General features: G+C 39.0%; 1 protein-coding gene across 1 annotated transcript in view; it reads right to left on the reverse strand.

The window, feature by feature from the left end:
* COL5A2 (collagen type V alpha 2 chain) overlaps window positions 1–24117 on the reverse strand; it is a 202959-nt gene that overhangs the window by 177550 nt on the left and 1292 nt on the right. The gene's annotated exons all lie outside the window — the stretch shown is intronic.

Raw genomic sequence — 24117 nt, forward strand, 5'->3', positions numbered from 1 at the left:
TTCTGGCAAAGAGTTCCACAGGTTAACTTTACACTGAGTGAAGAAAATCTTCCATTTGTTTGTTTTGAACCAGCTGCCTATTAATTTCATTTGGTGACTCTTAGTTCTTATATTATGGGAATAAGTAAATAACAATTCCTTATTCACTTTTTCCACACCTGTCATAATTTTATCGACCTTTATCATATCCCCCCTTAGTCTCCTCTTTTCTAAGATGAAATGTCCAAGTCTTTTTAATCTCTCTTCATATGGGACCTGTTCCAAACCCCTAATCATTTTTGTTACCTTTCTCTGAACCTTTTCCAATGCCAATATAACTTTTTTTGCGATGAGGAGACCACATCTGCATGCAGTATTCAAGATGTGGGCGTGCCATGGTTTTATATAGAGGCAATAAGGTATTTTCTGTCTTATTCTTTATCCCTTTTTTAATGATTCCTAACATTCTATTTGCTTTTTTGACTGCCACTGTACACTGAGTGGATGTTTTCAGAGAACTATCCACAATGACTCCAAGATCTCATTCTAGAGTAGTTGTAGCCAGATTAGTCCCCATTATATTGTATGTATAGCTGGGATTATTTTTCCCAATGTGCATTACTTTACATTTATCAACATTAAATTTCATTTGCCATTTTGTTGCCCAATCACTTTGTTTGGTGAGATCTTTTTGAAGCTCTTCAGAGTCTGCTTTGGTTTTAACTATCTTGAGCAGTTTGGTATCATCTGCAAATTTTGCCACTTCATTGTTTACCCCTTTCTCTAGATCATTTAATAAATAAGTTGAATAGGACTGGTCCCAGGACAGATCCTTGGGGGACCCCCCTAGTTACCTCTCTCCACTCTGAAAACTTACCATTGATTCCTACCCTTTGTTTCCTGTCTTCTAACCATATATTCATATCTAGGTTTTTTGTTTGTACTGGTGGTGCACATAAGAAAACTCAACCCATCCAAGGATGGAAAATGTTAGAGGGAACACTGCTTATTACTACAGTGTTTGCATTTCACAGTTGTGTTTCAGAAGCCTTAGGCTACTACTAAACCTTGGAGGAAATATATGGCCAGCATCAGCCAACGTACTGTTATTTCATAAATGACACTGAACGATCTTGAGACACAATGCTGCCAAGTTATCAGCTCCATGACACAATGAATTGCTCTGTGGATTTTACAGTCATAGTGGCGGCAACATCACCTTACTTTTCTCCTCATCAACCAATTAACTTTCAGATGAATCCTAGGTGTAATTATAGAATGCAACAAAACGGCTGTTATTTTAGAATGAAATACAATAAATTTCTCACATGGTGAGCCAGTTTCAGAGCAAAAATTAAAGTGGATGATATTAGGTGTATAGGTGTATATAAGGGAGAAATGCTCTATCTAGTCTAATTTAAGGGTCTGCAATTATGAGAGGCCCTGGGACCTACAAAGCACTTAATCCAGCCCTGTTGTGGATAAAGCACTAGGAAAAGAGGCAGGAGAGCTAGGTGTGGACTCCCAGTTCGCTACATACTTCCCTTGTGACTGAAGTGAATCATTAAGGTTTCCTTTTTCAAAACAGTCATCCACTTATCTGGGGTATTTTAGCTTTCAGGTGGTCACAGTAGTCATCTTGAGAGGGGCACCCCAAATCAACAAGCACTTTGAAAATATATGCCAACACCTCATTCTGCTTTAGTGGTTGTTACCATGATTAAAATCACTATATTTCAACAAAATACCCTGGAGTAAAAAAATATTTTAGAGGCAGTACAATACACAGTGGAGAAGCTAGCGTATTTCTTTAAGATGTATTTGAAATACACTTTCAAATTTTATTCCATTAGGATCAGATCAAAAATGCTTCCCCTTGAGGCACATTTTTGTATGGGGGAAACAAAATGTCATTTATTTATTTAAAACTGTTGGAGGACCCTGTACAGACTACAAAATCACATATAGAATTCAAATGAGTCAAAATTCAAAGAGCATCTTCTTTATCCAATAGTGAAATCCTTCTTTTGCTATCGACTTTTATGCAAACCAACCTACTTCCTCAGGGTAATCCTGGTATAATATAAAGAATGCCCTAAAAGTCACCATATTCAAGTTTTTTCTGATGAAAGAGGGACAAGCATGTTCCAGAGTCTAAGCTTTCTGTTGGGAGACATGTGTGGGGAGGGGGGAGGGTCTATATATTTTATCCAGATTAAACATGAATCACAAGAAGTTACAATGTGTTTGATTTTTGTCTTAGCTGTTTGGCCTAACACATGCAGGCATGTTTGAGTTTGAAACAGATCCCTCCCCTTGGACATGGTAGCAGGCAAATAGCAAATGCTTCCATGTAGACTGCACAGCATATGCTCGTGACATCTCTTTCTGAAGGAAGTTCCTCTGGTGTATCAGTGCCTAGTGGCACCACACACTACCTTACATTTAATCATCTGCTATGCCAGAAAATAAAGGCAATGAAAACATGGACTTTGCAAGCAGTTTTGGCTGCTGATAATGCAACACAGATCGTGTTACCACAGGCCCTGGAAAATCCATTATGTTTACTCTGTGTGTCAAAGTGAGTGAAAGAAAAACATTGCCCCACAGGCAGGCTATGTGATGACAATTCCATCTTCAAGAATGAAGATGTGTGGAAACGGGCCTCTACATGCTTTCCATGTGGGAGGAAGGCCAAAGAGGAATGACCCCTTTCAAAGTATCATCTTTAGATGGAAGAAGGCCTTGTGATAAAGTAGAGGACTGAGACTCAGGGTATCTAAATTCTAATTCCAGCTTTGCTACAAACTTCCTCTGGAATCTTGGGCACATCTGTTCGACTGAAGTTCCCAAAAGTGGCTTTTAAGTTTGGGTTCCCAAAAAGGACGGTGTGCAATTTTACTTAGCTAAAATGTTGAGCACCCCAAAAAAGTGTAATACCCAAAATTAGAGTTAATTTTTATAACCTCCCTGCTTGTGATGTAACTAGATATCAGTGTCCTTCTTGAGACAAACTCATTAGTATCTTATGACTTATGCCCATCATTTCTAGAGTCATTGCACACACAGAGACACATCAGAACATCTGGCCAACTTTCTTTACACCAGTCAAAAGAGATGTATCGAAGTCCACTTATAATGTATACCTGTTAGTACAAAAACAAAGTTTTTGACTCGAAGCAGGGGCTGACAGAATCCAGTCCAAAGATGCCCTATGTCCAAAACCACACAACCACACAGGTGTCAGCAGAACTCATAATTATGAGCAATTTGTTTTGCCAGAGAGGTGACAAATGTCCTTAGGGAACTACCAGCAGTTCCTTAAACAAACAATTGCAAAACCCAATGTTATCTGCAAACGTAGGAGCACCAGATTTCTGGTGTTTACATTACATCCGGAGCTGTGTTCTAGTGTTTAAACAAATGACTTAGAAAATAATAAATTTTACATCATTCAGGAAGGATTTTCAGGCTTTAAGCTCCAGAAAGAAAAATAAAAAAGAACAGAAAGCAAGATAAAGACAACTTTAAATGAAACAAAACTCCACAAAAGTAACTCCAATATCTATTCCCTGTTCCAGAACTATGAATTGGCAGCACTGTTCCAACAAAAAATTGTTGGAAACCAGTTTCAGCAAAAGTGTGCCTTTAGGCTAAACAAGCTCCAAACCTTGATTCCATTTTAAATGAATAACTGAAAATCAAGAAATGAGTCTCTTCATGAACTTTCAGTAATTTTATTTTGTTTTGCTGAGGGAATAAAAAAGATGCAACAAATCCATGTTCTCCTCCTCTGCTGATAGTAGAAAGAACAGGATACACTAGAAAACAGATTTTACGTAAGATTCCAAGATGACCAATATTTATGCTGGAATACATTTTAATAAGTCCAACTGCCACAGCAGTGTTTCGTAATTCTCTTTAAACAACAAAGTCCAGAATAATTCCTTTTGTGTGCAATCAAGTATTATCACAAAATGTTGACAGAATGATTTACCATGAGATGAGGCTGCAAAATCCTGGAACTTAATTGTTGTTTAGAAAATTCATTGGGCCCAGATAGCAAACCCAGATAACACAGTTGTTAACAGAGTGGGCCTCCATCCTTATGCAATAGCCACAACACAAGGGCACCTGCCTCTGTTTCCCTTTTCAGGGGCCCCAGTAACACCATGAAAGCTTGTCTTCTAGTCCACCAATGTGGATTTTACTAACAAAGTTCAAAATAGTTTGTAATAAAAGTCCCAATATAAATTCCATTGGTCATCCTCAGTGCATATAATCATTAAGATCACCCTACGTCTTGTCAGGTGACATCCCACATGCCCCATACGGACACCTTCAGCCATGCCCTGACCCTCTGGCAGTCCTTCCCATCCTTGTACCAGAACAGCCACCTCACCCCTTTTAACTGACGTGAAAACATGCTCTTTCCAGCAGGAATCCCCACACCTCTCTCTCTTATTCTTTCTGGCCCTCACACAGCTCCTGAGTCGAACTCTCCAAGTCTGTGAAATGTCAGTGAATAAGCACACTCACTGATCCCCTGTCTTCAGCCCTCTACAACCTTTGTTCCAACTCTTCAGCTTAGAATCAGTAAAGCAATTCCTTCTGCTGCTCCTTCTGCGGTCAGCGTTCTCCAGCCCTGGATCTCTGGCTTGGGAGTGTTACCTTTTAGCGGTTGACCACTTTACTCATTCCTGGCAGCCCTCACCTGACCTTCCCAACTGAACCAGTGTTCTCTGATTCACAGGGACATCTGCTCATCAGGGTTCTTTTTACTGGGTTTGTTTTTCTCTCTCTCTCACTGGGTCTCTTCCTCAGATGCTGCCCCCTAAGTGCTGGCACAAGTGAGCTGGCTCTGCTTCATTCATAGGGGCCACCCACTTGTGACAATATGCTTATACCTTAGTTAACACAATTAACTTTTTGCCTTACAGGCACACCATGTCTTTAGGCAAGATGAGCAGGCCTATCAGAGTATGACTTTTAACATATCGAGTCACGTTGGGAAAGAGTTTAGTAGCCTGAGCCAGACTCTGCTATCTGTACTCATGTTTGTAGTATCATACTGTCCAAGTACTCTCAGTAAAATAAATGAGGCTTCTCATATAGCAAACACAAGTAAGGGAGGCAGACTCTATCCCTCTATATCAGACTGTATTTGGAGATTTGAGCTGTGTAAGCAGGATCTGATGGAATGTGTCCTTAGAGCTAGCTGGAAGTGGAGACACACCCTGGCTGTGTCTAAATACAGTTTGTTCCTGCTTTGCTGACATTTGTTAGATGTTCAGCAGATGGAGTGGTATTTTGTTCACTGTAATCAACTAAAGTTGTGACCCAACACCAGCTAAGTTTGTATTAAACGCAGGGATAGCTATATGGTTACCAAATTGTTCCAAAGGAAACGGCTCACAGTTAGCAGAAAGAGCCTTGCTACACAGGAGCTCGACTTTCAGAGAAGTAAGGTAAGGTTATTCTGATGAGGAGTCTATATGGCAGGGGTGGGAAACCTCAGCCTCGGGGCTGGATGTAGCTCCCGGCTTGTCTGGATCTGGCTCCCTGAGGCTCATGGCCCCCTCTTGCATTGGAGAGCCCAGCTGGCACTCCACCCCACTGCTGCCCCTCTGTGGGGCTGAAGCACACAAAATCTGCTAGGTTGGGCCCTCCAGGCTCTGTGTGTGAGGGGAATGTAGGGACTGTCTTTGCTCAGTCTAAGGCCATATCAATGTCAGTGAGGGTTTTGTGCTTCTCACTTGTGTGCGGCCCTGCCTGATTTTTCTGTGGATTAGTGGTCCTCAACCCAAAAAAGGTTCCCCATCCCTGCTATATGGCTTCCCCTGCCTGGACTGGTTTGACCTGTCCCTCTCCCCAAGCCCTCCTTCAAAGAATATTGCTAAATGGGTATCATTAGGTGCCTCTTTTCTTATGTTAATTGTATTGGAGTTGTACTTCTACCCTGCTTGCTGAGAGCTGAAATCACCAGTGGCTGATGGACAGATGTCATAGCCAAAGAGTGGATGGCAGCAAATGGGTGGGGTGGAGAGACATAATGAACACCCAGCGCGGTGATGGCAGAGAGGTGACCCAAGCCACATGGCCAGCAGACTGAGTAAGATGCCTCTTTACTTTTCCCCACCCAAGATGGGAGGTGAATTTTGAGGATGCAATTCTGGACTTGGGAACCTATAAAACAAAAGGACCTTCACCCAACCTATTTGGGATGGGACTTTCATTCATATTTTGTTCATGGACTTTGCAATGTTTCACCAAATTAATGCCAAGTTATTTCTCCCCCCCCCCCCCTTTTATTAAAAATGTATTTTCTATGCTCAGACTGTATGCTCATAAGTGGGGAAGCATTGCCTCCCGGAGGCTCCCAAGGGTGGTGTGAGAATTTCCCCAATTATGAGCTGGGGGCTCAAGCTAGTTCTGGATGGATGGAGAGGACTCCTCGATGCTGAACCTGGCCCTAGCTGCTATGAGCTCCACCTGGCAGATGGGTTACAGTTACAACCCCATATAATGATACTTGTTTCATAAATTCATCCTTGTGAGATTCCTGCCCTAGAAGGTGGATAGGCAGGAGAATGCTTGTCACATCAGAAAAGGCTTTTTCTTTCAAAGGCCAATGCAAGCCCACTGTGGTCAGTGCTCCAATAGGAGGCCTAGAGAAGACAGTGCTCTGAGGTATATCTGCACTGCACACTAAGCCAGGTTTGAGCCCAAGCCCCGCTTCTATCCACATAGTCTGATACTACTGAGACTCGGGCCTATGCCTTTTTGCAGAGTGGACACAGGTCAAGTCAAAACCCAAGTCAGAAGGGGTGAGTAGAGCTGTAAAGATGCATTAGTGTTGCCGGGATACCAAGTCCAACAGCTGTCAACCCCATGTGGATACTCACGCATGGACTTAGAAACCCCAAGTCCAAAAGCTCAGGCCCCACAGATCCAGGTCTACAATGCAGCACAGACATACCCTAAGTGGACAGTATCTTTCCCAATGCAGCCAACACTCTCCTGCTCTCTGCACTCCAGGAATGGGCTCATAAAACTCTGGTACTTCTGGGTGCCACTACAACTGTGGATGATGAATGTTTCAAACAGCTCATTGCAATTGCATTGCAGGTACCTCTGGCTTTCGCTAGAACCTCAGCTTTCCCTAGGTAGGCACTTTTAGTGTTTTTCAACTGGTTCATCTCCAGTATTCAGTACATATCTGTTCTTTCATACTCAGCAAATCGTCACTCACTTTTGATACTTTCACTTTTAAATTTGAATGAACTACAAAACTCAAAGTGCAACTCAGTCAGTTAGTGGGCCCTGCTTCATTCAAAATCACATAAACTTCAACCAAGTTTTTTATTTCTAACAAAATTCACAACCAGGATCGTGTTGCCTTGTTTGGGGTTTCATTATTAAAATTGTGCAAACTTTCCATATTCAAAAATAATGTACATTTAACATTCTTCCCATATGCAATAGTAGTTGGAAATCATCTCTGCCTATACTTGTATTCTGTTATTCCAGCATGGTTAGTAGGAATATCACAACACAATTAATACTATCTACCCTATTGTAACTAAATTAACACATTGCTCTGCCATTTTCCTAACCAAATACATTTCCCACAAGAATAACCTCCTGAATGTTCAATATTATATTGAAAAAAATAAAAAGCCACAAGAAGAAAAATCACACTGAGTATCCATTTAGAAAGGTAGTTAAGAATATGTGTGAATTTAGGTATGTGTATTCCCACTGAAGTCAGTGGAATTATTCATGTGCATGAAGTACAGCTCTTAAGTACTTTGCTGAACTGGGGCCTAAATCATTAAGCATTTACTTTCTCAGTGCATCATATTCAAGCATGTATGGCACAAACTATTTATGTCTCAGACAGCATCTGTAAAACAGACAAATTCCATGCTGCAGCTGTTTCCTAGGAAACCAACACATAGCCTCAAAGAAACAGACCGAACACAGTGGAACAAAACTACAAAGAAAGTAACAGCTTATCCCCACTTTTAAAATATTTCAAAGTTTTAAAAACAGTAAAACATATTAATAATGAAAACTTCTGTAGTATGAACAATTTACAATTGGATGCTACATGATCCTTCCTTACTTGCTTACCCACAGGGCTTAAAAATCCTCCATGAAAATGTTTTACATTACAGTTCTCAACAGGGGCAAATATGAGAAATCTGAAGAGAGAGAGTGTCAGACATTACTAGAAGAAAAAAATCTACAGGATTTTATGTAACCGTGGTATGGATATGAAGGACAAAAGTTTTAGATTTTCAAAGCAGCACTGCATTGAAAGCTCAACAAAGAGAGATCCTTATGGATTTCAAAGGAAACCTCTCAGTAATCAAAGAAGTGGCTCTTTGGTATACACAGGAACTGGACCCAGGTTTAAATCTTAATTGAGCAGTCTAAACTAGTGAGATTTCTTGAACTGTAGAAAACAATCATGGATTGGCAGGGAAATTAACTGAATAACTTAATAGAACTTTTCTTCAAGTTCTGCAATTCAATGTGTTCCTAATTTTTACTGTATACACATCTTTAGGCCTTCATGAACTATTTGATTCGCCTACCTCACTTATGAACATTCTAGTGTACCTTTCATTCATTATATATTGCACATGTATAACTTCAGTGTTTTATGCAGGTATCAAAATTCTGATTCTTAACTATAATATATTGAAAAAAACAACAAATGGTCTGGTAGCACTTTATAGACTGACAAAACATGTAGATGGTATCATGAGCTTTTGTGGGCATAGCCCACTTCTACAGATGACCAGAGTTATGAGTTTAAATGTGCACACCCAAAATAAATAGGAGAGGGGAAGGGGAGGGAGGAGAGAAAAAAGGAAGGATGTAAGAGACAGAGAGCAGAGGGAATCAGTAAGTATCCGAAGACAGGGTAGTTAAAACGAAGCAGATAAGAATCAAGGTCAATGGATAGTATCCTTCCTGACATGGGAGTCCACACAAAGAGCTATTTGCACCTTCAGTGGCTAAGTTGGTAGTGTCCCAACCAATAATAATAATATATTGTTCTGCGTCACACTGATTCCATTTAAAAACTTCCCATTTGATAAGGTAATTTTACTCAACTTCTACTGCAAGACTGTAATGTCTACACTAGCCCCCTAGTTCAAACTAGGGAGGCTAATGTAGGCATTCGAAGTTGCAAATCAAGTCCAGGATTTAAATATCCCACGCTTGATTTGCATCTTCCCAGCTGGTCACCATTTTAGAAATTTACAAGTCCGGACTAACTGCCCGCATCTACACGTGGCAGGGACCCGGTACTTAGAAATAAAGCCCTAGTCCGAACTACCTGTTAAACCTCATTCCAGGAGGAATAACAGGTAGTTTGAACTAGGACTTTATTTCGAACTACTGGGTCCCTGCCGCATGTAGACACGGGCAGTTAGTCCAGACTTGTAAATTTCTAAAATGGTGACCGGCCGGGAAGATGCAAATCAAGCGCGGGATATTTAAATCCCGGGCTTGATTTGCAACTTCGAATGCCTACATTAGCCTCCCTCGTTCAAACTAAGAGGCTAATGTAGACATACCTTAAGGGACCTCAGTGCAGTAGACAGCTAATTGTGGTGATCGTGAAGCCCCAAATTAAACATTACATGGGATTTTTACCTCCTTTTTAATAATTCTGAAGACATTTTTGTTTGTTTGTCAAATTACAGAAAATGCCTTTTTTTTAGATTTGTGATTTAGATTTAGATTTAGATTTATGGAATAAATAGCAGCTATTTATAGCTGGATTATTTGTGTACAATCCCTAACGGTTTGGTCTGCATTTCTAAAAATAATGTAAAAACCAGCAGGTTGGATTTTCCATAATTCCAAAGTGAAAAACAAGCCAGCAAGCTCACAAATTTCCAAGGCTCTCATACTTCCACTCAATCAATAGAGCTTAATGCAGTGATCTTCAGTCTGACTCCTAATTGCAGATAGACCTGGCAGATTTTTAACCATTATATACATTAAACATAAAATCTGGTTCATTTTTTCCATCTTTGAAAAAGCCATTAATAAATAAGGAATTACTATAGCTCGCAACAATTTCTCCCCTTCCTTTTTTTGCTACTTTATACTTCTGCTCTAATTCTCACCCTCATACTTTATATTTTAGAATACAATGATGAACACAAGAATTCTGGAAATTACAATCTGAGAGTCCAGTATAGAAGTTAAGCATGTTTAAATGCTGTGCTGGAACAGAACTTCATATCTCAGTCTAACTCCACACAGAAGTTAACCGGAGTCTGTTTCACTGGGATTCAGACTGGGTCTTCCATTACCAAGTAGATCTCTCAGCTGTCTATAAGAATTGGGTTCTGATAATCAAACAGATCACTACATTTGAGAGCAAGACAAAAGGTGATGTATGCTGAAATATTCTTGGCAATCAACAGAAAGCACTATTACAGACAGTCATGCATTTTGTTTGGCTGTGTGTGTAGGCAGTTAGATCTTGGAAAGTGTATGTTTCTTGTGAACTGTGCCTCTCCTCAGTAAAAGCTGATATACTACAGTAAACTCAGAGGGTGTGTCTACACTGCACCCATAGCTTGAAATAAGTACACAATTTGCAAATTGCATATCTTATTTCGAGTTAATTTCAAAAGAGCTTATTTCGAAATTTGGCACTGTCTACACAGTGCCACATTTTGAAATAGAGCACTATTTTGAAACATCCTGTACTCCTCGAAGAACGGGGTTTACAGGAACGTTGGAATATGAGCCCGTTATATATCGAAATAATGGGCTTGCTGAAAAGAGGCAGAATAGCTATTTCAGGATATTTCCGGTATCCCAAAGTAGTTCCTCGGTGTGGACGTAGACAGACTGAATTATTTTTGAGGTTTAGCTGCTGCCTGCAGGCTATACCCACAGCAGTATTACATCATTACTGTTACTTCTTAATACATGTAACACTATATCACACAAAAACTTCAGTCAGAATCATTGATACATTGTGTTAGGCATCATACAAACTCATGCAAAAAGATATTATCACGTACTCCAAGGGTATAAAATCAAACCATAGCAAAACATCACATATAATACCTACAACATGCAAATTTAACTTAAATTTTTAAACCTCTACATCCACCTTTTCACTTGAAAGTGTGAAAAAAATTGTCACAAGAAAATACACTGATAATCACACTAGCGATTTTAAAGTTTTCACAGTATGATGCTTTAAATTATAAAATAGTTTTAATATTCAGTGTTATCAGAATACCCATACTAATTTGTTGGCTCTTCCTTCTCCCACATGTCTCCATTTTCCATGTTCTGTATGCTTTGCCTGTCTCAATGCTTGGTGTCTCTTACATCAATGCTTCACTTCCTTTCTTCCTTTTTTTGCCAGCACATGTTTCCATATTCTGTGACTTTTGCCAAAACAAGCATTTAAACATCTGGAAATCATCCTCTATCATTTTCACCAGTGAGATGCATTTGTTTTAAAAAGTAGTTCCCAGGCAAACCTCATTAAAACACTGTATTAGCTTTAAAAAATCTTTCCACATACTCCCTGGCTATAGAATATTGTATTCCTTGGAGAATTCAGGGTCTTTATCCTTCCATTTAAAACCAAACTTTAATACACTGATCTAAGTTTTACTATCCAGCAAGTAATCAGCAGGTAATATTTCTGATTACCTCTGAAGAATTTAAAGTAGCCATGTTGGTGACTTGGAAGCTCAAGCTAAAAGGCACTGATGATGTTAGGAAATTATAAATTAAGCATATTTGAAATGGATTTGGGAGGTTACATACAGCTTTATATCTTTTTAATATGTGCAACGTAAAGTTAAAATCACATCATTATAGTTTTAATATATTTCAATTTCTTTAAAACAAAACATTTTAGCAAGTAAAATATTTATACGGGACTTCCATGGCAAAAATGTGAGACTATACTGTACTTAATGCCATAATACAAAACATGGTAATACTATCATTTAATATTAGGACTATTAAAGCATCAGCCATAATGGCTCTAGAATTTTTTTTGAGAACTATCATCACTCCAATATCAGTCATCAACCAATGCAAGTAGTAGTTTAAAGAGTATTTAATCCAGTATATCGTAGCCAACAAATCAGTAAGCATTTGTCTCATGAGATGTGAAGTATGTGCATTATGCTTTAATTTCATTATATCAGAGACCCAGCAGAAATATTATTTTAAGGCCTTACATTCCTAAATGGACACTGTCAAGAGTAGTCGGCCCCAAGTAAGACTTAATATATATTATCAGTTTGGTTTGGCTTTCCTTCCATTCGGCATGCCTGCTCTGTGGATGTGAGAGCTGTAGGAATAGACTGAACTTTATGCAACTCTTACTCTTGGGGTGCCTTGGCTCATTTATAAGAGTGATACTTAGTTGAAAAGCATCAACATATATTTCAGCCTTTCCTTTAGAATATTGATACATTTTTCTGTGTGGCACAGACAACTGAAATGTTGGAAAGTCTCAGAGGAGTAACCGAGTTAGTGCGTAACTTTAAAAACAAGTAGTCCTGTGGCACCTTACAGTGTGTCTACACTGCACCAATACCTCAAAGTAATCTACACAATACGCGCTATGCAAATTGTGTATCTTATTTTGAGGTAATTTCAAAATAGCTTATTTTGAAATGTCCCTTAAGCCTCATGGAATGAGGGTTACAGAGATGCTGGAATAGTGCACCCGTTATTTCAAAATATATTTTGAAGTAACTGATACGCTCAAAAGACACGAAATAGCTATTTCAGGATACTTCCGATATCCCAAAATAGCTCCACAGTGTAGACATAGCCTTAGAGGTTAACAAAAATAAATACACGGTGTGTGTGTATTATAGTCTAAGGTGCCACAGGACTACTCATTTTTTAAATGTTGAAGTTTTTATTTATTATTATTTCAAAGTGTTGGTTTACCCACTTTCATGGAAATAAATAGAAGAATAAAAACCAATACACCATGCCTATGGCTTTTTTTAAAAAAAACAATGGAAAATACAAACTATTATAACTCTTAAGTGCCCCAGAGTTGTCATCCTCCCAATCACACAGACACTGAGGATCCTTCGGAATCCCTATCTCACATCCTACACATCCATAACAATTTCTTGTCTGTTGTGCTCTGATGCACCTCAAAACAGCATTAAACCATTAGAAAATCTAAGCACGATATGCATGTAGGTGGCAAATCAACACATGTAATAACCAGGATCAAATCAGTTAAATCAGCAACAGTCGAAACAAAACATCACTGTCCAAATAGCAGGTATATAGCTGTTGGCCCTGCAGAACTGCACAGGAACAGGAACACTGCATTCAGAGAGCAGAAACCAGGAAAACAGGAAAAAGTACAGGAAGCAAAAGCAGGAAGACTACATATACACACCAGTCATCACATTACCCTTCCATGTTTTCTTGTGGCTCCTCCTCCCAGATCTGCTCTAGTACTCAGCTGGGAAAATATGTGCATGTGTAGGATAGCATGAATAGCAATGTAATGCTGCAAAATCCATGGCTGGCTAGGATAGTATTCATACATGTTTCTCCAGTTTCACCAGGCCATGTCCCCAAAATTTCCACATACTCTGTGGGCAGGAGGGCTTCTGCTGATTCAAGGCCAGATAAAAGACTCAGCTCCTCTACCCTATTATTTTCTGTCCATCCTGAACATGTTAATAATATTTGTCTTCACTCTGTGCCATGTAGCAGAGAGCAGGATAGCAGCCATAGTTTTACTTTCTTTTGCTTCTGTATTGCACTGCAAACTCTGCTCTAATTTTCTGTCCAATAGCATGCTCAAGTATCTTTCAGCACTTCACAAGCTGACACATGTTTCAGGTTATTTTTCCCCAGCTGAATTATGACAGCTTGCATTTTTCTGAACTGACTCTGATCTTATTTTCTGCCCATACTTCAATCTTTTCCAACAACTCTTTTTGTAACATCTATGAATTGCATTAACGTGCTGTTTCTCTCTTCTTCCAGGCCATTACTGAAGCTCTCTACAAAATTAGAACCTAAGAGAGATCCCTCTGATGTTACACACACAGGACTCCTCTTCCATCTAAATAGAAGACTTTCATCTTTAATCTCATTGCTTAGCCAGCTCACAACCCATGCAGAGTTCATATTCAAGCCAACATTAATCAGTCTTGAGTCTAAAATTTCATGGGCTTTTGTCAAATGCTTAATTAACAATATTATTGTAGGTTAAAGCTCTCTTGTCCAGCACCCTTGGACCTGAACCAGGGAATTTACCAGACATGGGGTGTTTCGTGCCAGCCTCTCCACTTCTAGCCTTGCCCCCCTTCCTCTCAGGGTTCTGTTGTTCTTGAACTGTGGCTCCTGCTCCAGCTACCAGCCCCTCCAGAGCTCCACTGCTACAGACCAGGGGTGTCACACCTCCGCTGCTCCAGCTGCAGGCTGCTCCAGTCACCAGGACTCCATTGCTTCATCCAGCCAGAGAGTAGGAGCTCCATTCTTCCCGGCTACGTCTACACTGGCACCCTTTTCTGGAAATGCTTAAAACGGAACAGTTTTCCGTTATAAGTATTTCTGGGAAAAGTGTGTCTACATTGGCAGGATGCTTTTCTGGAAAAGCACTTTTTCCGGAAAAGAGTCCGTGCCAATGTAGATGCGCTTTTCCGCAAAAAAGCCCCGATTGTCATTTTCGCGATCGGGGCTTTTTTGCGGAAAAGAAATCTGTGCTGTCTACACTGGCCCTTTTCCGGAACAGTTTTCCGGAAAAGGACTTTTGCCCGAACGGGAGCAGCATAGTTTTTCTGGAAAAGCACTGATGATTTTACAGTAGATCGTCAGTGCTTTTCAGAAATTCAAGGGGCCAGTGTAGACAGCTGGCAAGTTATTCCGGAAAAGCGGCTGATTTTCTGGAATAAGTGGCCAGTGTAGACACAGCCCCCTAGTCCAGCAATGCTCCTGGTTCCAGCCTGCCATTTTTTCTCTGAGTGCTCCAGCCCTGGTGCACCTGTGAGGTCACTGACAATGCTGGACCAGTGGTGTTGCTGGACTAGGAAAATCTCAATTAGAGAAGTTCAACCTGTACTACATATACCATATTCCCGTCATACACTGATTTTGTAAATCTGAAGGTGGGGGAGGGGAAATGAAGTTTGCAGTTTCTTTCCCCTAAAATAGTGGTAGAAATGTAGCCGTGTTAGTCTGGTGTAGCTGAAACAAAATACAGGTCTATGTAGCACTTTAAAGACTAACAAGATGGTTTATTAGATGATGAGCTTTCGTGGGCCAGACCCACTTCCTCAGATCAAATAATGGAAGAAAATAGTCACAACCATATATACCAAAGGATACAATTTTAAAAAAGTGAACACACATGAAAAGGACAAATCACATTACAGAACAGAAGGGAGATGTAGGGGGGAGGAAGGAGTTGAACTCCTTGCCCCCCCCCCCCCACATCCCCCTTCTGTTCTGTAATGTGATTTGTCCTTTTCATGTGTGTTCACTTTTTTTTAAATTGTATCCTTTGGTAGATATGGTTGTGACTATTTTCTTCCATTATTTGATCTGAGAAAGTGGGTCTGGCCCACGAAAGCTCATCATCTAATAAACCATCTTGTTAGTCTTTAAAGTGCTACATAGACCTGTATTTTGTTTCCCCTAAAATGACTTCACTGTAATTTGTAATCTCACCACACAAACACCATTGCACTCTGTGACTGAAGACAAGGGTTACAATCTCTTTCAGAGAGTGCAAAGGAGTTGTAGCCCAGTTTATTAGTCTAGATCTATGGGGCATTTCCACACTGCGATAACACACCTGCGGTTGGCCTGTGTCAGCTGACTTGGGCTCCTGGGGCTCAGACTACAGAGCCAAAAAACTGTAGTGTAGACATTCAGGTTCAGGTTGGGGCCTAGGCTCTCGGATCCTCCTCGCTCACGTACCCTCACGATTTTTGGACAGATCCACAATCACTTCCAAAAGCTTACATCTTAGATTTCCCAGGTGACACACATGGTAACAGTTTATAAAAATAATAAACTATCCTTCTATGTAGATGAGTATCTTTCCAGGTAGGAGTCTAATCTTTTAGAACCTTTAAATTTGGTTCATCCAGTGCTTTTCAGCACATTTGGCTACCCACATTCTCCAAGTTTGTTTATCAACTGCCATGTGACCAAAGTTTCCCCATTTCAAATTATATTTTTCTATGCCATTGATATTGTACACTTCCAAGTCAGTGTACTCTCTCTCTTGTTGGATTTTCTGGCTTCCAACTCAGAGCCATAATCTATAGTTATGATCCATTGATGTCTTCTCTCACAAATTATTAACAATAGAGACCTTGCTTTAGCCATTTTTTGAAATCATTGCTCATTTTTCTTTCCTCAGAGCTTACTCCTAATATCCCCCACAATCACTTACTATGAAACACATCTAACTTCTGAGCATTTGTTTTCTGAAGCTGCTAGGTTTAGAAAGCAAGGCTAAATAGAAAGGCGTAGAAAGAGCACATAATAAGTTAGTGAAAGGAGCACACTGGGATTGATTTTGATTTCACTTGAGCATAAGTCAGTGTAAATTTCTTTCCTTAAATTAGCAATGAACATTAAAGGCCAGCTATACTGTACCTGATAATCCTTAATTATATATCATAACCTACAGGAGGTAGTAATGTTTCTGTTCCTTCTTTCAACACCACTTACTATGCCCCAGGTTACTGTTAACCAGGAGTCTAACCAGGAGTGAACAGCAAGATTTGACAATTTTAATACTCACTGTAAGCAAAGGAAACAACATCTTGAGATAGAAATAATTGTCACCGGAAAGCAATTACTATCCTTATTTCAGCTAATCTCTATCTCAACTTTTCTCATATTTAAAGATTTGATAGACTGAAGTAGAGAAATAATTTGTGAAAAACCAGGTAAATGTCTTAACTCAAATTGCCTAACAGATTTATGTCTAAATTTCTACACTTTAGTTCATAACCTGACCTACTTGGATATTTAATGCCTGAGGCATTAAAACACAAAATAGAAAGTGGAAGTGACAAGTATTCCAAGCAATCTCTTCCAGAATCTCTTAGGAAACATATTTAATTTGATTAACCACAGGCAGTTAGTTTGTGTCTACTCAAAATATCTTCTGAAATTCACAATAATAGCAAATGTGCCCAGGAAAAAGGAAAAGAAGTTCCATTAAAAGGAAGGATCACCTGATGATTACCGGGTCTCTTCATTCCCTCTGAAGCCACTGTCAAAAGACAGGATACTGGTAAGACAGACTTTTGGATGTCCCTATATGGGCATTCTGACGTTCTTAAGGAAAGTTTCCTAATCACTTTTAGCTTGTGTTTCACTATTTCACCAGAAGTAAATATTTGGATTTTGGGTCTATTTTACCCCAACTAGACTCCTGGAAGAAATATTCTAAGTGAATTATATACAAGTGTATGGGTTATAACCAACAGTACTACAGGAATAGTCTTTGTTACACTGAAAGCCAAACACCATGATAACATCAAGAGAACATAAGCACAGCATTAAAACTCTGACACCTATCCATGTTACTATAATTATGAAGAGTAGAAACCAAATACTGTGAGGTTACTTACATTCCATTAAAGGAGACAGGAACTATTGTAAAAATTTCTCCAAATAAGATAGACAACTTTGTTAGATCAATTTTTTTACCTAAAATATTTTGCAGGTAGCTACTAGAAAAAAAAACCCATACAATTTCTGAAGTAACTGCAGCAAAGCTCCAGTTATTATCCAGCATTTCTCCTCTCTAGGGACCAAACCCAATCCTTGCCTCTCCCAAGCTTCACCATCCAATAGAGAACCTTATAACTGAATATGAGTCTCATCCATAAGAGATCAACCACATCACTGGCCCTCTGATAGTCATTCTTAATCTTCAGGCTTATCTAACACATGGACTTTCAGCAGCATGAGGTGGTGGGATGATGGAATGCAGAAGTTGTCTCTAACTAGGGGTATGTCAAGACTACAGGGTTTTTTTTTTTTTTAAGAAAGTGGCCTTTTTTGAAAAAACTTAACCTGCGTCTAGACTTTTGCCGTGTTCTTTCAAAATTAAATCGAAAGAACGCGGCAGTTTTTTCGATCACTGAAAACCTCATTTTACGAGGAATAACGCCTTTTTTTGAAAGTGCTCTCTCAAAAAAAGGCGTTATTGAACGCAAACAGTGCTTTTTTGAAAGAGAACATCCAGACTGCCTGGGTGCTCTCTTTCGAAAAAGTGGCTCTCTTTTTCAAAAATACTGGCTGCTGTCTAGACCGCTCTCTTTCGAAAGAGGCTTGTAGTCTAGACGTAGCTGAGGAGAGCAGCAGCACAGCAGGCAATGGAAATGTGTTTTACTTAGAAAAGATCATGATAAGTAACAGTGTGGACATTTGTTCTTAATTCCCATAAGTGCCAATGGTTTATCACATCCAAAGCTTCCCATATTTATTGTTTTCATAACTACAAATCAGCCTATTAAACAAAAATTCCACATTCCCAAATCCAAAAGGAAGGCTCTCCACACCACTGAAAGCACATATTAAAGACTTCGGTGAGGCTGAACAGGGGGCGAATCTGACTCAAAATTACACACACCACATTATATCCTGGTTTTTAAGGAACAAGTTGACATTGAGGACCTCAACATATACCTTCTATTAAAGTTGTACACTGTAAGTACAATTCTATGCTAAAATATAACAGATGGGTTAATGACCTACACAAAACCATTTTCATAGCAATGGATATTGGTTTCTCCCATGAAATATCATTTTTTACAGAAACAAACAAAGAATTTAACTCCCTAACAGAGATATTTTGGAAGAGTCACATCTGTTCTTCATGGTTTTTGTCTGGACTTAAAGCTTCAGGTCTGTGAGTGCCACAGCTGAAACATATTGGCCCAGAGCTAGGGAGTAAAGCACATACTCATATTTACATATTTTTTTCTCCATAGGCTTTTGAGAAGTTATCTAAAGTGTGCTCCTAACATTCCTTGCATTCCTGGTAAATACAATGACTGGCTCAATTTGGTTTAGAACAGAATACTGGGAAAGGACTAAATGGGCAACAGCAGGCATTCTTATTTTCAGAAACACAGAATAAGAAAGGTGTTTTAAAATGAGTACTATAAGTATAATGGTTAAACTTAGATGTGATTAGGGGACCAGTAATACAGATATTAAAGAATCTGTTCTCCTTTCCATGTGTCTGTATACTTCCCAATTACATTAATAAGAGTTATGTTGGAAAGAAGACTAGTGTGAGTCAATCTATAGAAAACAATCTGTATACTTTTATTTGTTGAACAATCCATATGAAACAGAGTTCTTTTTTTGCTGTTTCATGCTGTTAAAGTAATGTCACCTTTTATTAACTTAAAGTAAGAGAATAATACAGTCAAAGAATAATGCACAGTAACAATCTTGAACTTTTTAAAGATTCTGAAGTTCTTTTCCAGATTTCAGAACTGAGTGTACAAAAATGAGCAAGTTCTAAGCTTCAGAGTCACAAAGACAGAATCTTAACTGAAAATATCTGAACTCATATATATATAAGGACTGATCACATGTTTGTAGCTGGAATTTGCTCTGCTTTTTATTCCTTGAAACACAGTTCATTGCCTCTATATATACTGAGAAAAGTTACATAAAAGAACTGTCACATTATAATCACTCTTATCTACCCTCAGAATCATTAGTGTCCCTCTTCCCCCCTCGTCTACACTAACCCACTGTATCTTTTCTCTCACAAAATGCTGTGTGGTCTAATTGTCTACACAAAGCACAGGGGAAAACAGACCGTGCCTGGGTTCTAATCCTGATCATAGGCAAATCATTTCACTTTCCATGGCTCAGGGATGCCAGATGTAAATCTGGGTGGACCACACTGAAAAAAGATGCTGTTCCTAAGCTGAATTTTCATGTGTAAGTATATAATAAAATCACTGCAGTTTGGCAGACATTTTATTTTTCCCATTTTTGTAAAGAGAAGAATGTAAGAAGGGAAAAGTAGGTTCTTGACAAGTTAACATAATGGCCCTTGCAATTTATGTTAATAAACAATATTAATGGACTTGATCCTGCAATCTTATATGAGCGAAGATTTCAAGATCCATTCTAACTGTGCTAATATTAAAATACATTAACACTTAAGAAAGTTAATTCAACGCAACATTCAACAGGAAATGATGCATGTGAGAAGGAGCAAGAGGTGAGATGATGATAGGTTTCTATGGTAATAATCTGTATTTATAAACACTATGGTGAAAATTCCAATACTAAAAGGACACAATTATTTTTAAATTCCTCAGTAGCTATGATCTTGTACAAGTATTCAGCAAATGTGCAACTCTTGTATGAACCACGTTCTGTCTCTCTCTCTTTCTTCCAAGTGGATTTCATAACTTTGAACTAGACTGTCCTCTCCCATGATAGGAAGAAATCTCCGGGAGAGTCCCCTTGCAGAATTTTCTCTGCATAGTTCCACATGTGGGGGGAGCAGCAATGCCAATTACAATTGTTCATAAATCATGAGCCAGATCCCAAAATAACATGAGATTTTTTTAAATACATTTCCAATCTTTATTCAATTTCTGATTTTTCACAGATTCCATTTAAACCCATTAATTCTTGTTCTACCTTCAATATATATATGAAGTACAATTGAACACCTCTTTCTAACAGCACTGAACATATTGGACCAGGTCTACACTCGACCCAGCAGCTCAGTTTGAGGTATGCAACTTCAGCTACATAGATTACATAGCCGGAGCCGTCTTACCAAACACCAAACATGGCGGTGTCCTCACAGCAGAAGGCAGATGGGAGCAAATGCTCCCATTGGCTTCCCTTACTCTTTCACAAAAGCAGGAGCACTTGACACCAGCAGGAGCATTCTTTGAGTTTGATTTAGTGAGTCTTAACTAAATTCACTAAATCGAGCCCAGAAAAATCAATCTCAGCAGCAACGATCTTCCTTTTAGTGTAGATAAGGCCTTAAGACTAGTATCAAGTTCACCCTCAGTCTTCTTTTCTTGAGACTAAATATGACCAATGATTTTACCTTACCTGAAAGTCCAGAAGACAGAAACAAAAATGATTAAAGCTTTGCAAACCTGACCTGTCTCCAATTATCAACATCTTTTTTAAAGTGTGGCACCCAAAATTAAATACTGTTATTCAAACTGAGGCCTCATCAGTGCTGTATACAGCAGGAGAATTATTTCCCATGACTTAGATTTGACAGTCTTCTTAGTACACCTCAGAACTATATTTGCCTTTTTTGTAATGTCTTTGCACTGTTGACTCATTTTCAGTTTGTGATCTACTATAATTCCTAGATCCTTTTCATCCTTCATGGCACTGATGAGGCCTTAGCTTGAATAATAGTGTTCTCCATTTTTATTTGTGTACCGATTTTTCCTTCTTAAGTATAGTACTTTGCAATTGTTTTATTGAATTTCATCTTGCTGATTTAATCCTGTCCTCCAAAGTGCTTCAGTAACCCACAAACGTGCTATAGTGGCAGATAGTGCCATGTAGTGGCACATAGACCACCCAGAGAGAAAAAGAATGAGTTTCTTCATCAGCTTTAACTGAGAGCAAGCCGGCTTTTAGGTCAAGTTGTAGAGGCTCATGCACAAAGCTTCAGAGGTCCCAGGTTGAGTTTCACCTGTCAGCATTACACCTGCAGCCTCTTCCCAGCTTGTTGTCTTTCACAAATATTATAGGTACGTTCTGCACTCCATTATCCAAGTTCTTAATGAAAAACACTGAACAATAACAGACTCAGGATTGCCTCCTGTGAGACTGATTAGAATCATCAGCCCAGTTCAACAGTGAGCCATTGTTAAATATTCTTTCAGCATAGTCTTTCAACCAGTTTTGCACCCATCTTATAGTGATTTTATCTAGAATATATATATATCCTTACTTTGCTTATGTGAATGTGTCGTGGTACTGTATCAGAAGCCTTATTAAAATCAAGATGCACTGCTTCCCTGCAGCCACTAAGCCAATAACTCTGCCAAAGGTTAAATTAGATTGGTTTCATGTAATTTGTTCTTGACAGAGCCACAGCCCTTAGGGGTCATATTTTCCAACTGTCCTTTGCCACCATAAAATCCAGATATCTCTGTTTTTGTAAAAAATGGAAGCAGAGATTCCCATGTAATCAGATGACTCCAGGAGCTGAGATTTTAAGAAAAACATCAGAAGAGCTCTGTAAGGCCAGAGTGGGAACACTGTGTGTATCTTCCAGCACTTCACACAGTGCTGTTTATTCCTGCCTCTATGCATGGGCTATGTATGGCCCATAACCGTAATTCCAGCCATCATGTGGGATCCATTTGGCCTTCCTGTACTCCTTAACTAGCCTGGACCAATACACAGAATTTAGACTGACAACCAGTATTATTCTTTCTACTGAGACATGCATAGCACACTTATCACCTTAGTATCAAACTGCACTCCCAAATGACACTTTAAGGTGGGTAGTCCCATAAGTAGGCCTACCATTATTTTATCATATGTCTGAAATCTCTTATTTTTAATGTTCATTTAACAGGTGTTTGCCATATATAACTACAGCCACACAAGTAATCTTGTCAAGAGCAACCTTCCCAAAACAAAATGATTTGCACTGGCCCCACGGAAGAAAGATTCTGTAGGGAAAGAGATTTCATTGCAAAGCTATTGTAAGCATCACAGAGAATAGGTACATGAGGTGGTTGTTTCTGAAGTCCATTAGTGCACCTACTTCGTCATCCTTTGAAGTTGATTCAGGAATTTTCTACCGGCTATACTACTTTCAATCTAGCTGTCCTTCCACACGTTCATTCTGAGCCCCTTATCAATTTTGTTATATATATTAGCAAAGATTGTATGTTTTTCTTCATTCCTCCCTGTTGGTAGCAGTTTTATTTATTTTATATTTTTAGTGTAGGAATGCTATGTCAATGCAGAGAGTTCTCCATTTTTTCCAAAGGCAGCAAGACTGGTAGTCACTCTAATCTACGATTTCCAAAATGCCTCCCCCACTTCTCCAGATACATCTGTAATTTAGGAACTATAGCACACACCTGCTGTCATTCGTCTCCTATTACTCCTAGTCAGTTTTGAGGCGAGGAAAGGGAGAAAGGAAAAGGTGGAAGGAGACCTGTACCAAATCTTTTACAGTACACAACCCTAAGCACCATTCTCAGATCCTTGCAGTAACCAGCATGACAACAAGGTGAATTAAGGACAAACTAAACTGTGACTTGCATGCTTGGGCCCTAAATCAAGCTCTGAATCAGAATTCAGTGTCATTTTTCATACATAATAAGTGCCCCATCCTAAGATACGAACAAACTATAGGGATGAATTTCCTTCCCCATTTCAATTCAAACACATTTTCTTTCCAAATAACCAAATAGTTCTTTTTTACACTGAGCATGGCAGGAGAAATTACCTCATGTAATTAAGCTAAATTCAAGCCATTGCATTCTTAAGCAGAAAGAACAGTAACTGAAAATGATGCAAGAGAGAAGTTAATTTATGATAATACAGTTCACATTCTGGCCTATCAAAGGCATCTTACTGTTTCCTGAAAGTTCAGTATATATAAAATGCATTTGAATAGATGTTGTTACATCAAGGGCTTAGCCCACAGTTCTCATAATAGCAACAAGCAAATAAACAGCATGTGTTATCCCTGCAAAAATCTCATTTAAAATTTGCCTTTATTTTTAAGTTACAAGAAGGTCATAAATTACATTAAAAGTTTTATCTTCTTCATTTAATAGTCTGATAGTCTTCATCTAGGTTTTTATAAGGGGTTCTTCCTTTATAGTAACCATTATATCTGAAAAATGTCCCAGTTTATGGCAATCATGTGAAATATACTCCGAAGATTACACGAAGTGCCCCCTCTATAGGGCTTCTTATACAACATACAGAATTATAAACTTCTCATTTTCCCTCGCAGGACTGCAAACATTTACAAACCAGTTTCACTGTTTTATTCATCAGGATTTGGATTCCCCCTCACTTATACAGTGCACTGTGTTGCAGATTCACAAAACGTACCAA

Source organism: Pelodiscus sinensis, chromosome 7, assembly GCF_052426305.1.
Source record: "Pelodiscus sinensis isolate ZL-2025 chromosome 7, ASM5242630v1, whole genome shotgun sequence".
NCBI classification, from domain to species: domain Eukaryota; kingdom Metazoa; phylum Chordata; order Testudines; family Trionychidae; genus Pelodiscus; species Pelodiscus sinensis.